Below are 15,258 nucleotides of genomic sequence, written 5' to 3' on the forward strand. Positions count from 1 at the left end.
AGGTTTTGCAGTTTTTGAAGCCAGCCTTCCTTTCAGATAGTCCCACTTATGAACTCTCCTTCTCTATAATGTCTCCCAGTGAAATGAAAGGTGGTCTGGAGGGAGGTGCTGCTATTCTGACCTCTCAGTTCTTTGATGCCTCTTTTCTCCTTCAGCCCTGGAGGGCTGGGGAGGGAGAGGGTATCTGAAAGGGATTAGATAGCACAGCAGAGATGGACCGATTGGGTCACCTTATTCCAGATAATCTCCAGTTCATCAATATCACCCCAACCCTGACCTGATTTAGGCTGCAAGCCCCCACCCCCCAGAACCTGTCATCCTCCCAGGGCCACCGCGCTGTCCCCACCACGAGCAGGAGCATGTGGAGGGATACGGGCTGTCATCACCACCTGATGGGGTTTGGAGGCAGGCGAGGGAAGGTGCTGCCCCAGCTTTCGGTTCCCACTCCTCCGCTCAGCTTTCTAGCGCGTTTTCATCGCACCCACCAGCTTTCTAGCTGGAGCAGGCTCCAGGAGTAGGTTGGGTAGGTGCGATTCGGTGTTTGAACGGGTCAGATTTTGTGTTGAAATGGCTTGGAAGTGCCCTCACACCTGGCTGTGATTGTGGCTGATGGGGGGGCAGCTCTGGAGCCGCGCAGGTTTGCTACGGGATCGGAGCCCCGCTGCCCTTCCCTGGGGACCCACCATGGCCAGGACCACCACCTTAGCCCAGAGCAGCCGATATTTGGGTGCAGGGTGTAACTCCCAGCTAGCCTGGCCGAGCCAGCCCACCACCAACACGGTGTTTGCAAGGGCTGAGCTGCCATCTCTTCCACGGCACGCTGAGCATGAGCCAAGTGGAGGAAACCTTAGCAAGTCCAAGCACTGCAAAATAGCTTTTTGACTGCATCTCTCATGATTACACTCCCCAAAGCAACTTCTTCTCGTTTACAGTATCTTGACCTGAAGACTTGTCCCAGCAGGAGAAGATCAGGTGGAAATCATGATGCTCCCCTGCTTCTGTAAAGCTCCTGATTGCCTTTTTGTTTCTTTGCTGACTTTCTCTTTTCCCATTATCTCATGATGGGGGAGTTTTTTAAATACGTAGGTTTGGGAATGGCAAGGCCGTGGAGATAAAAGCCGTCTCCTGCGCGCAGAGATTCATTACCTGCTCCCATCTAAGCCAGGAGAGAAGCTAGCCTGCTTTTCTTTTTCTTAATAAAAATATGACACTGGGAATTTTTTTAAAATCAAATTAAAGCACAGGAGGACTTGAGAAAGTATGGGGGCTACAAACTAGTGCTGGAGCAAAAAGGACTCATTAAAATACAAATTATTTAGGAGAACAAACTGGAATGCCATTACACAAAGTGTTACCGACTCATTTTCATTTCACTGAGTCCAGCCTGGGGTTTGGCTACACATGATAAATGAGTCTGTCCTACTCCTCCTTCTCCTTTTTTTTTTTCTAATATGGGGCGAAATATGCAATTACAACGTCAACCTGTTGAAAAAAATCAGGTCCCACTGGAGCAGTCATAGCCAAGTCTTTTGGGAGCGCTTGGGGGGACACAGATCCCTGCCTGCTGGGATTTGGGGTGCAGCTGTAGTGAGCTGGAACCTCATGGGGCCAAATCCTGTCCCTCTTGGGTGAGTGATCTGATTCCACAGCAGCACTCGGGCCTTACACATCTCCCTAAATGTGAAATCTGCTTAAAACAGGGCACCTGGGTGAGCAGTTGGGGTCCCTGTTGCTGAATTTGGGAGGGTGCTGCAGCGGGGTGCCCAAATCAACCCTGACACAGCCCCTGCTTACACAGCAACACCTGATCGCGGTGCCAACCTGCCCGATGTGCTGGCTGAGTAAGGGTTTTAAGACAAGAAGCCTTTGTCCTCTGTGGTTATTTAATTTTTTTTTTTTTTCCCCCCTCTTTTCTAAATAATTTTCTCTGACTGCGCCGTCTCAGGCTCAGCTGGAGCGGGGGGGGGGGGGGGGGATGTTCTGCCTCGTCAAGCGTTAATTGCAGCAGAGGAAAAACACGCCAGCCGAGCAGGGAGCTGGGGTGGAGGCAAGGAGGAAGGTGGGAGTGGAGGTAATATCTTTTTTGGAGGGATGGACTGCTTGCGGTTGCATTACGCTCCTCGCCCCGGCTGCTCCCGGATGCGGAGCCAGGGAGGAAGAGGAGGTGGGAGGCAGGCAAGGCAGCGGGCAGCGCAGGGCGTTCCCTGGCAGGGCTTTCACCCACCGAGGACTTTGTGCAAAGCATGGATATTTAAAGGCACACTCGGGAGCGCTGCCACAAAGATCCTGCCTCCCCTTTAGTGCAGGAATACGGGAGCAAAGTGCTCGAGAGCAGCCACAGAGATTTGGGTGCTGCCGGTTTTGGTGCATCCTTTCTGATAAATGCAGGTGGGAGAGAAGAGGCAACCAAAATCAGTGGCTTTCTGGGGAGATGGGGTCTTCTGCGAGCTGCCAGCAGCTTGGGTGATGGGAGTCACAACCGGGAAGAGAGATGATCCCGGGTTCAAAGACCGTGGCTGGTACCTGCTGCATCTTCCAGTAGCATTTGCAGATGAGACCCCAGACTGTCTTTTTTAAACATCATCAAATTTTTACCTTGCATCTGGGCAGCCCAATAAGGTGGCTGCAGCTTCCTTGAAGGTGGCTCCACCATCAGTATGGATCACCGCACCAAAACTGTGTGTGGTGGGATTCGGTGATTTTAAGCCAAACTACCTTTTTTTTTTTTTTTTTTTTGCCCAAGTTTGAAAGATTTTGTAATGTCTAGCATTAGTTAAGACTTTGATTTAATGCCTTATCTCTTGAATTCACCTTCAGCAATAACAATGTATTCTAATCCTCTGTTCAGGTGTTGATGGATGGGGCCTGTTTGGGTTAAACATCTGGGATTTGAATTGTTGACCCCTTTCTGTCCCTGAAGCAAGAGCAGTTGAAGGAGTCCTTGAGGAACGTTGTGAGCAGCAAGTTCTCCATCACTGGTTAGTGGCAAAGTCAAATGGAAACACAAGGCCAGGGGCATAGGGTACCCTTAGCCAGACTTCATCTCCAGCTCCCATGGTGAAATCTGAAGGTTCACATGCAGTGGTAAGAAGCCCTCTGCAAATCCTGGCAGATGGAAAATAATAGGCTGGGGGCTAAATTCTTCCTTGAGTGGGTTTCAGGAGGACAAAAAGACATGAGGACAAAAAAAATCTTGCTTTTCTGTAAGGCTTTTTCCCAGAGACCGTTGCCTACCTCTGCTAGGTTGGTGCATCTGGAGCTAAGTAAGCCTTTGGGCTTGGCTCAAGCTGGGATTAGGGAGCAAACCTCCCAGGTCACTCTCCAGGGGCCCAATGGGGTCCTCCCTGGAAGATGCCACAGAATCAGTCCTGCGTGAGACCCTCCTCTCCATCCTCGCTGCCCCAAGGACCTGCGCTCTCCCCCTGTGCCAAGGGCTGGGAGAGCAGGGAGAGAGCAGCAGCCCCAGGGACCTCCTTGAGGTCCCATGAGGTTGCCTAAACCTTCATGTGCCTGGTGTGGTCATGAGATTGCTCAGGGCTTTCTTGGTTCTTGAGACAGAGAGGTTTCCCCTCATCTTTTGCATGATTGAGCAGGTCTGGTCCCTTCCAAGGCGTCTGCAGAAGCAGCAGGAAGAAGGGCAGATACCAAACTGTCCTTCCAGGCCCAGGAGAAGACACAAAGGAAGGTTGGGCAGGGAGCCCCGCTCCTGTGACCTGACTTGGTGTGTCCAAATCACTAAGGGACCTCTTCCTTGCCCTTTGGTACCCTGAAGACAAAAGACACGGACCTACCCTTGGGATTTGAGAGTGAGGAGCACATAGCAGCCGATGGCCATGCGCCCTCCTCTCCTCTGCAGGGCCCTCTTCTGCTCAGAACCCGGAGAAAAGCGGTCTCCCGTGAATTTGCTGAGCCCCACATCTTATCTCCAGCATCCACCCAAGCAAGGGACAGATGTTGGCTGGCCATGCCCAGGACGAGCAGCTCTTCCCACACACCGTGTGCCCCTTGCCCTCCTCCTTCACCCGCCTTGCGTGGGCACCTTTGCACCGGCTGCCCATCACTCAGCCTTCCTCCTCCTTTGGTACCTCGCAGGTACCACATCAACTGCCTGGTCCATCAGGCAGTGCTGCCTTTGCTGAATTAACTGCTGTTTTTCTAAAAGGGGAGAGTAGAAGTAAAACACAATAAAATTGAAGACATGGTAACGCATGACTTCAGCGGGAGCTGGACGATGCCTCAGAAAAAAGGTGGTACCTGTTCAGGGAGAAAAGAAATGGTGATGCTAAGGGGACGCTAGGGATAGCGGTGTTACTGGTGTAACAGGGATGCAGTGAAGCTGCTTCATGTTTAAGCATTTCCATTTTCTCTTGTTAAAGGTTTCTAAAAACCTTTTCTTTCAGCTGCTAGGTCTCTGGTTTTGGAGCAGCGGACAAGACCTAGATGTCCAAGTCTGCGGGGCTGCCCGCAGGGATGCTCGCTTCTGTGCCTGGCACCCCTGCGCTTGCCTTCGAGGTGTCGCTGAGGTGTTCGCCCATGCATTAAGTGTTGTGTTTTCCCAAGGGGCAGCTAAGGCTCAGGGATAAGAAAGGCCAGATGGAAGTATTCCTGTTACAAAAAAGCTGGATCAAGGTTTAATTGATTTCCTTGGGGTCACAAAGGTCAGCGTCAGCATTAAGCCCCGCGAGGAGCACAGAAAGGGCTGGTCGGGGTCACGCGTCCTCTCGTAGGCAATGGCCAACTCTAGGTGCTGCAAAATCCTGCAGTATGGAGGCTCCAATTTACTTCCTGATACCCATTCCAAGTATTCTTCCTCAGAGATGTTGGGGTGTGCATAACATCCAACCCTCTGCCCTCCTGCAGGGCCAGGCATCTGCATCTCTCTGCAGGGACGTGGTCCCCCCCCCCAACCTGCCACGGTGTTACCTCCCAGTATCTGCATCAATTCTGAGCATCCCACCTCTGTTTTTTTCACTGCCTGTCCCCTTCTTCTCATCCTCTGAGGTGGAGTGATGACCCCAGCCAGATGCTTGGCTGCCAGCATCTCCGCTCTGCTCAGATCGCTTGGCCTCTCCTATTTGTGTAGCACATAGCTGATTTATCAGCAGTGATGTTATATTTGCTTCCAGATAAGAAAACGCTGAATATTGGGGCTGGGATTGAGCCTTGTGAAACCCCCCTGGAAACAGTCCAATTCCCCTCTGACAGCAATTTGTTGAGATCAGCTCCGAATCCTCTGCACATGTGCTTTATTCTTATAATACAGCGCTCATTTTTTAATCAGCATGTCATGTCGTAGTAAATCAAACGCCGTACAAAAGCCTATGTATATTATCTCTAGGCAATTATCTTTATTAACCAAACTTGTAATCTCCTCAAAGAACAAAATCAGCTTTGTTTGATGTGATGCGTTTGCCACAGAACCTCTCTGACGAGCATTAACTGTATTCCCGTCCTTTAATTCCTCTTCTGGTTGACTCTCAGGAGGGTTCCCATTATTTTACCCATGATTGATGGCAGACAAGGCAACCTGTTCATCAGGCCATCCCACTTGCCCCTTTTGCAGATCAGTGCAGCATTTGCATGCTTCCAGCCGTCTAGATCTTCCCTGGTATTCCAAGATTTATTAAAAATTAACATCAGCGGTCCAGAGAGCTTCTCAGCCAGCTGTTGGAGGGCTCTTGGGAGCAAGTTATCCAGGCCTGCTGATTTAAAATTGTTTATCGCTAGTAGATGCTGTTTAACAACCTCCTTGGTTACTAATGGACTGGAAAGTACTTCATCCTCCTCATGTGATACAAGCATCTCATCCTGCTTCTTTCCAAATGCAGACCAGAAATATTGATTGAACACTTCTGCCTTTTCTGCATCATTACTTTTCTCCCCATCTGAGGCTGCGCTACTGATTTATACAAAGGCATTATAATATTTCCAGGATTACTCGCCATCCCTTTCCATATGCAGCTGAACATCTTGTTAGCTTTGTGGCTGTGGCTCTGCACAGAGCAGAGGTCTCTGCTGTGCTGTCTCTGTTGCTTGGAGGTCCCTTCCTTGGTTTGACACAATTTAGGACCCTGGAAGGTGCCTGAGGAGCAGAAATTCCTCTCCCTGCCCTGCATCGCTTTGCATTTATTAAGGAGGAGTTATTAATTTGCTGCACTGTTGCCCATCCATTTGGGTTGCTGAGCAGTTGGGCCACCCCCAAGAGCTCCAAAACCATCAGACCCCCCCAGCCCTTCCACAAAGGATGAGATTTGCCCCCAAACCCCTCAGATTTTTTTAAGTCATGATCATTCTGCATCTTAACATATCTGTTAGCCCCACCGTCTCCATGTTGCCATGTTAATTTTAAGTTAGTCATCCATGGATGTACAAGCCCTCATCTCTCCTTAGCAGTTTGTGACTGTTTGCTCTCTCCCCTGACCTAGAAGAGAGCTGCTATTTCTTTCTCCCATCTTATTTGCCCTTTGCCTTTCCTTCCATTTCCCCAGCTCCCTCCTGCTCCAACCACAACCTGCATTCACCGATTCCCCTCTGTTTTGCTCGCACCTTCGAGCAGTTCTGCGAGACGAGGACAACATCAGTTTTCCTGTGTGCAGGTTGCATTGGCCGAACCAGAAATGGAGTTTTTCTGCAGCGATGCTCTTATCCCCTTTGTTGCTACTGATTCAGCAAGGTGGGAGCGATGAGGGGGCTCTGACCTGCAATTACTGCACATACTCTGGGGCAGCACCTGAGGATACCCAGGTGATGGGACAGCCCATCCCCAGCATGGCAACATCATTTGGGGCTGTTAATATTTTTGGCTGATATGAATTTCTTCTGGTGTTGTCCCTGTTCATACCACTCCTGTTAGCAAGCGTGTCGCAGGACCACATGTAGCTGTCATCATTTCATCTGTACTAAAGAGTTTGTCAGATAAATACCTTTTCTCCCACTAAGTCCAGTCTCATGCTCTTCAAAGCACAATCCCAGTTACGCATGGAGGATCATGTTTGGGGTTTGGTGTGTTTTTTTTCCTGGGTCTGCTGTATTTTGCTTTTTTCTTGGCTGAGTGTAGGAAGGTGGGGTCTGGTGGTGAAGGGTGGGCATGGACAGCGGGTGTGTTTCGTTGCCCCACGTTGTCCTTGTGGCAGGGTCCAGCCTGTTGAGCTGGGAGGATGGTGGGCAGATGGCCTCTTTCTCTCTCCTCCTTAGGAGAAGATGAGGCCGTGCCAACTCCTCCTGAGCATCACTTGCTGCTGGCATTTCCCCCCTGCAGCTTTTCCCAGCATGGGAAGAGGGCAAACTCGGGGCTGAGGGGTTCCACGGGTGCAGAGAGACCACGGGGTCCAGGTTTTAATCTGTGCAAGGCTCCACCCACCTATCCATAGCTTTTTTCCAGAGCAATCTCCATCCCTGGTCGAACTTTCTGCAACCACATCCGTTGCCGGCAGAGGTGTGTAGCACCGCAGTGAGATGCTGTGGAAGGGAGATGTTCACAGCTCTCATCCTTGCTCATGGGATCATAACCTTCAAGACCCCACTTTGGGAAGAGAGCCACACTGTTTTCTTTAGTCTAGCAGAAAAAGGCTTTGTGTGATGAGGTGCTCGGAAGCTAGAGCTGGGCACGTCCAGGCAAAAAAAAAAGGAAAAACATGCAAATTTTTTAATACTGAGACTAATAAACTACTAGAAACACTTGCCAAGGATCAGGGCAAAGCCCCCTTGTTTTGAAATCTTTCAGCCAAGATTGCCTCTGCTTCTAAATGCTGGAGGGCTGGTGGGAACTAAGGCCTTGCTGCAGAAATTACCGGGTGAAGTATTTTATTTTGTGTGAAGCTGGAGGGCATAATACATGATCATAATGGTCCTTGTTGCTTGAAAATAACGGTGCGAAATAAACCTTTGTTTTGTAGCCTAAATTTCCTATGAATTGTGGTCTGAAATCCATGAATAGAGTTAGCAGGGATGTTAAAATCTTGAATATTACGAGGAATAGGCAAAAAATGTTCTGCTGTAAAGTTTGGGACAGCAAGGGATGAGGATGCTTGGGGAGCAAAGATGCAAGCTGTGAAGGAAAATACTCTTGCACCCACTAAAAGGGAGATTGATCGGTTGTGTTCGATATTGTATGTAGCTCAGGTCCTCCCTCCCAAGTGCGGCGTGAAAGCAGAGGAAATAAAAGCTTGGCTTTTGCTAAGGAAAAGAATGACCCACAATGTCAATTTTTCTGTGGGAAGAACGGCTGAATTCAGTGTTTTCCTTTCTCGCTCCATCCTGCTGCAACGCTTTGCTGTGCGGCTGGGCAGGCCAGCGAGCAGATAATGAATCTGCCGAAATGTGGTTATTGATATAGCTGAGATCATTATACCTAAGGGTCTTGTGAGCTTTCCCATCTACAGGGGCATTTTTCAGAAGGTTGCGGTCATGACATAAACAGTCTCATTTCGTATGAGATCTCAGCTGGCGAAGTCCTCAGCCTGGGAGCATTTTTTAAATACGTTATCAGGAAGGTAAATCAGGTCAGCCACATTTTTTTTTTCAGCTAGGTGAAGTAAAATGGTTCATTTGCCTCTCACTATTAATGTGATATTCTGCAAGGAGCTGTGGCCTGATCCACAGCTTCTGAAAGCAAATGAGGTTGTTTCCACCTACATCAAGGAGCTTCTGCTAAATTTCTTATTCCTGGGTAAGGATAACTTTCTAGATTGTGGAAGTGAAAGCAAGTGGACTGGCCAGAGGGTTATCAACGCCCAGAGGCCGGCATGCTGGTTACGATGGGCAATTTGCTTGGTCATCCTTAGCCCATCCACGGGTGGGACGGTGCGAACAGATCCAGCAAGGAGTCATGGCTCATTTTGTGCAAGAGCAAAGCAAAAATAACCCATTGAGAAATTACGAGGCAGGGAATGCGTATCAAAAGCTGCGCGGAGCAATTGCGTTGGAGCCGTGGATTGTGCAAGGAGGTTTAAAGCGATTGTAGTGGAAGTTGGGCTGAAGTCTGCAGCCTTCACTAGGGTCTGGGTCTTTGCAGATGCTCTCCACCGCCTCCCTTTCATCCCCCAGCAGACTGTATTTGTGTCACTCAGGGTTTTTAGTACCCATCTCAAGTTTGTTCTGGGGTGCTGGGAAGGTTTTTTTGGCATCGGGGGGGTGGCGACGCATTTAAAGTAGACGTTCAGAAGCCCCATGTGGTCTGGACCTCCCTGGAGGTCTGCATCTCACCCAGCTTCAGCTGCCCTGGGGAGGGAGAGGTACGTCCAGTAAAACTCTGCGCCAACCCATCAAGCTCCGCAAAGAGGCTCTTTGATCCACATCTTGCCTTTTATTATTAACACCCATTTGTGTTTAGAATTCATCCTACGATCATTTATTTTTAGTAGCCCTCGCCCAGTCCCAACCCTGCACAAACACAAGCTGAAGCAGACTTGAGAATCTTTCCCGATAAAGACAAAGGGAGGACTGAAGCATTAAAACCAAGCAAAGTGACCCGGCTACTGCCTTCAGACATGTGTCATCTAACCAAGTAATCAAGCAATAACATCAAGTATTTATATAGGCATGGGTTCAAGGAGGAAGATGTGCGTGCGCTGGGGAGCGGGAGCTGGTGTCATTCCCTCCTCGCTGGTGGCTTCAGGGACGAGACAAGGTTCCTGGCCCCTGATCTTCATCTCTGAGAATGGCCATTATCTCAGATGAGCTGGCTACACCTTCATTTCAGGAGATGGAGGAGGATTTAATGCATTTAGCCTTAAAGCACCTCTCCAGTGCCATGCCACCAAGCCTTCCATGTCCTAATCTGTCGCCCTTGGAGATTATCTTTCTCTCCCACCGAGCAAGAGATTGCACAGGCAACGGCTTTGCCCGGCTTCATCTTCTTTCATTAGACTGAGAATAAGACCCAGTGGAGAAAGGTAAATGTTTTCCAGGCAAAATACAGGTTTAATTCAAAGTTTGTTTTGCCATGTTCTTGCTAATGTGGGATCATTCTCATGCCCATTGTGGCACGGTGAAGCTGCAGGGGAGCAAGAAGGACTGGGAGCTGTGGATCAAGGAGGACTGGGAGCTGTAGGGCCAGCTTCACCCAGAGGTGACTGCACTTCCAGAGCTGGTACCAGTCCCTGCTGGAGCAGATATGCTGGGGGAAGAGGGGAGGTGAGGGTGCAGCTCTTCCTCTGAGAGCTTCCCAGTGAAACCATATGATGTAGCAAAATCCCATCATATAGCCACACATACAGTGTGTATATATACACGTACACCCTGTACACCTATACAATATCATGTTGGCTGCATCCAGCCCTGTTCCCTCCATAGAAATCAAACTGTGTATTCATTTCTTGAGGAAATCTCTGGGTACCATAAATGACCCTATTTCCATTGAAGACATTGGAGCCTCATTGAGTTCCACCATCCATCCACGTTAGGCAAAGCGCTGGAGATCCCTTAGGATCAATCTGGATTATGGCCATTAAGGTTTCAAATATGAAATCACTGCAACTCTGGCTCGATTGTTTTAGCAGAGCATTTAATCGACATTGGTTTTCACTGATTTGCTTTAGAGCTTTTTTTTTTAGGGTGAGAATATTGTGACAGCAGCTTTGCGTGTACACATAGCCTGGACCAGCAAATCTGCCCCGTCCATGGTATGGGGTAACTGGTAATTCAGCCTCCCGCTGGAAACTGCTTCTCGTCTGCAGAGCGTGGGGCTACTAGCAAGGAAATCCCTTCCAGGACTCACTCATTCACCCTTTCCCAATGTCCACAACTACCTTTTAAAGATGAAAAACCAGCAGCTCTAACCCAAGCCATGAGCTCAGAGACCTTCTTAAACCAGATGGGTTGTTGCCCCATCACCCTTCCTCCTAACCTGGTGGTACCCCAGCAATAAGGGTGCGCAGCCAGGTTGTGGGCTCACATCTCTTCCTTCCACTTACTCTATCACCTTTAAAATAAGGCCAACATTTGGAAGCACTTAGGCAAGGCTTAACTTTATTGCCTGGAGAGCAGTGTTGAAGTTAACGGGGATATGCACCATAACAAACAGAAACACGTGTGGGTGGGTGGGATAGACACCTTGGAGGAAACTTCGTCAGGCTTTTCCAAGTTTCCCATTTGCAAGCAGTTTCTGTGAGATTTGGGGGGAAAATATGTTGCTGGGTTTTATTTCTTACCAAAATTAACCTGCAAAAAAAAATCCTCTTTTTTTTTACCTACAGGTTTTGGCAGTAAAATAGGGATGTTTGAGGAAGAAAATTATTTTTTCTTGAAAAATGTGATTGGTGCAGCAAATCTTGCTGCAGGAAATATCTTCCTCTGGCTTTCAGGGAGCTGGATTCACTGAGGTTGATTATTGGGCTCCAACTAGCCAACTTTTTCAGGACCCCATGGGTCCTGAAAAACTCAGATTTGAAAGGAAAAATTGCAAAAATTCACAAGCCACTTGTGCCAGTTTATTCTCTAAAACAAAAGCTGTACAAAGCAAAACTGTGTCAAAATTAATTTTGCATAGGAAAATCTTTAAATTTGATGATCATTTATTTTTCTGATTGGACAGGCATCCTTTAAGTACTCTTTTCTGGAAAGCTTGCAATTCAGTGTACCTGTGATTAGAGCTTTACTGACCTGGGATAAGCAATCATTACAACCTTTTCTGTTATTTTTTTAACTAGGTGTTTCCTGTTATGCTTGTGAACCGAGGTGGGGTCTAGCACAACCCTTTCTTGTCTTCTTTCTCCTGTTATTCTTATTTCACACCCTGTTAGAAGTAGTTTAGCCTCTTTTCCTTTCTAGTCTAGAGACCTGTTCATCCCTCTGTTAACGGCAATCAAAAACTGGGAATCAATTTCACGTGGGAAATGGGAAATAATTTCCAGGGTTCAGTGGAGACCTATTGGTCTGCAGTGGTTTCAGACTCAAAGTCATTGCTGAGATGTTTCATTTGTCACTGTCCCCTGCCCCAAGTATTCTTCTGTATGAAAATGTTGGGTTTGGACTGCAGGAATTTGGGGATGTTTTTAATCATAGAATCATTTAGGTTGGAAAAGACCTTTAAGATCATGGAGTCCAACCATTAACCTAGCACTGCCACGTCCACCACTAAACCACGTCCCTAAGCGCCACATCTACACGTCTTTTAAATACCTCCAGGGTATTTAAAGTGGTGACTCCACCACTTCCCTGGGCAGCCTGCTTCAATGCTTGACAACCCTTTCAGTGAAGATATTTTTCCTAATATCCCATCTAAACCTCCTCTGGCACAACTTGAGGCCATTTACTAATGTCCTATTGCTTGTTATGTGGGAGAAGAGACCAACTCCAACCCCCTTTCAGGTAGTTGTAGAGCGATAAGGTCTCCCCTCAGCCTCCTTTTCTCCAGACTAAACAACCCCAGTTCCCTCAGCTGCTCCTCAGAAAACTTGTGCTCCAGACCCTTCACCAGCTTCGTTGCCCTTCTCTGGACATGCTCCAGCACCTCAAGGGTACTGGGGACATTTCCATAAAACCAGCCTGGGAAACAGCACCATGAATTAGCATGGGATGGAAGTAATTGTTTCTTCAACTGGTTGGCTTTGGTGGATTGATGGGAGCAAGTCATTTTGATAGAAAAAAAAAAGACAGTTTTTGTGGGAAATGAAGAGTCGCTTGGTTTTGTGCTTCGGGTGCGTGTGGGTGGTGGATGGGTGCTCCCATCCCACAGGGGATGCAGGCTGGGGGAGTACCAGGAAAGCAGCGAGTGGCAATTGGTGTTCCTTTCCACACCAGCTTGGCAGTTGCTGGATGCTGCCCAAGTTTTGCTTTACTCTTATCTGGGGCCAGACATATTGTTCGCACCGACTTCATTTACTGATTTACCCAGACACTCCTTAAAAACCCAGTAGTCAGAGGAATTGCAGATAGTGGTTTGGGTGTGGGGATGGAAGCAGTATATTTTTTTTCCTACAGACCAAGAAAGCAAGTACTAAAAGTTTCAAAAGTAACCGTGCTCCGAGCACGGAGCTCTTCCAAGCTGTGTCTGGGAGTGCCAGGTTGCCCCAGGCTATCTTACACTTGATTTTGCCTCGTGCTTCAGAAAGATTTCCCTTGTATAAACAATTTTGGTTGTGATTTGGGGTTTTTTTAATGTGCTTCTTTAAAGGAGAACCAGCAGAAAGGCATGTAACATGGAACTCGGTGTCCAGCTGCTTTCATCGGATTTACTGTATTAACAAAAAATCTGTATTTCCTTGTTGTCGTAATACCAGTGCCAGAAAGGAACTAGTATTTTATTAAATGCAGTGTTTAACTTAATGGTCAGAGATGTGGCTGCTTAATTTGGGGCAGAATCTGCAGAATGAGCTGATCCCTAGGGCACCCAGTGAGGAGGAGGGACCTGTTACTTATCACTCAACACAATGGCCAACCCTTTGAGGTTGGGCGCATGCCGGCAAGCCGGGCTTAGCCAGGTTGGGCTGCTCACGGCGGTGGAGGCGGCACGTTCTGCTGAGCGGGGCTCCGGCGGGGTGACTCCTCTGCCGGGGATGTCCTCGTGGACGGGGACCGCAGGAGATGGGTGCTGGATGGGGTTGTCGGCCCCATGGGTCTAGCTGAGGTGGCCAGGAGGTGGCTTCCAAATCTGGCTGCTGGGGGGGCTTTGAAACCCCATGCTGGGCACTCGGGAAGGGTTTTCAAAGTCACTCACTCATTCTTTGGATTGGGCACCCAATTTGGGGTCTTGTCAGCTGTGGAACACAGCGACGGGGGACTTGGGTAAGCAAACCTCCCCTTTGAAGATGTTTTGCCTCCATCTTCTTGCTCACGTGGGTCATTCATTCGCAAACCTGATTTTTTAGTTAAATTATATCCAGTTCTTTTTAAAAGAGAAGGTTTTCATCCCCCCCCGCCCCCCCAGATTTACCTTGTCTTAGCCGAATGGGTGCGCGGTTTGCAGGGGAAGCAGAGCAGATCAGTAAGAAAGTCACCCACGGCGTTACCTCTGTGGGGGCAAACCAGCACGTGGTCAGGGCTCACCAGTTACACCAGGGAAGGGCTTGGCCCACCAGGTGGCTAACAAAAAGAATGCGATAAATCTGCTTCAAGAAAAATGAGGTTTGGAAAAAAAAAACCAAACCCAAAACCCACAACAACCCCCCCAAGTTTTTCTTTCCAAAGAACTTCGTGTGCTTGTTTAAAAAGGAAACATGAAAAGATCCCGGTAAAATCAGCCCATGTCCCGCGTGTTGTTTAGACCTTAATAGTACAGGTGGATGAGGAGGGCTCCGTGCCAAATACTTTTGGTTTAGAGGGAGTGGTGGGAGTGAATTCTCCTAACCGCTCCTAGAAAGGCTTAACTTTCCGCACACAAATCAATGACAATCTCCGCTCGGCTGCAGACACTCGGGGAGCGACGCTGCCGGATTCCCCGCGCAGCCAAGGCTGGCGAGGGGAGGACGAGGGTCGGCACCCGGAGCGGGAAGGTGGGTCGGATGCTGTACTTTCGACTTCCAAACTACGTGGGTTTAAAATTTTTTTTTTTTCCCCCCTTTTAAGGCTTTTGCGGTTTCTTGAGGGGAGGGGGAGGCGCTTGAATTTCATGCTCGGAGGCTAATTGTGTTCGTGTTAGAAATCTTCGGCGCGTCGTAGCGATCCTCTGTACTAATCTATAGCCATTTACATGCGTTTTTAATTGCTGTTTGAACTCGAACCTGTGATTCTCTGATTTCTTTGCTTGGTATCTTGAATCTTTACCAAGCCTGGAGATTTTGGCTGTGTATCAACACCTGTACGATACAAACTCTCAATTTGAGGGTTGGGTTTTTTTTGTAAGTCCGGCTTAGTTATTTGTTTGTTTGTTTTAGATAGAAAATATCAGTGTGAAAACACATCTGCTAACATCCCCTGCTGGGCAGGCAGAAGGGCTCTGATGAGGCAGATGATTAATTCTGTTCTATTCTATTCTATTCTGTTCTGTTCTATTCTATTCTACTCTATTCTATATTTTTAACACTTATTTATTAATATTTGTTTTAAAGTCATTTTTGTTTCGGTTGTTCTTTGCAGAAAACTTGCAGGAAAAAACCCACTCTCCTCTTAAATAGTTAAAACGTCTCAGCAGATTTAACACTGGCTGCGCTGCCCGAGCTGCAAGTAGGGATTGCATGGGGAAACCAGAGGTGCTTTATCTGGAAAGCCCCTACCTGGAGTTTGGGTTTAAATCTCAGTCTACCTCCAGAACTTTTTGCTTCTTTACTAGCAAACGGGACACAGCAGGACAGGATGTTATACCCAGTTAAGCTTTAATAT

At 48.2% G+C, this 15,258-nt stretch overlaps 1 protein-coding gene across 1 annotated transcript in view; it reads left to right on the forward strand.

The window, feature by feature from the left end:
• The first annotated feature begins 14,235 nt into the window (after positions 1 to 14,235).
• Positions 14,236 to 15,258, forward strand: part of ZBTB7C (zinc finger and BTB domain containing 7C) — a 43,029-nt gene continuing 42,006 nt past the window's right edge. The window contains exon 1 of the mRNA XM_075020467.1: positions 14,236 to 14,432. The gene's annotated coding sequence lies outside the window, so the exon portion shown is untranslated. The remainder of the gene's footprint in view (positions 14,433 to 15,258) is intronic.

This window comes from Buteo buteo, chromosome Z (genome assembly GCF_964188355.1).
Source record: "Buteo buteo chromosome Z, bButBut1.hap1.1, whole genome shotgun sequence".
NCBI classification, from domain to species: Eukaryota; Metazoa; Chordata; class Aves; order Accipitriformes; family Accipitridae; genus Buteo; species Buteo buteo.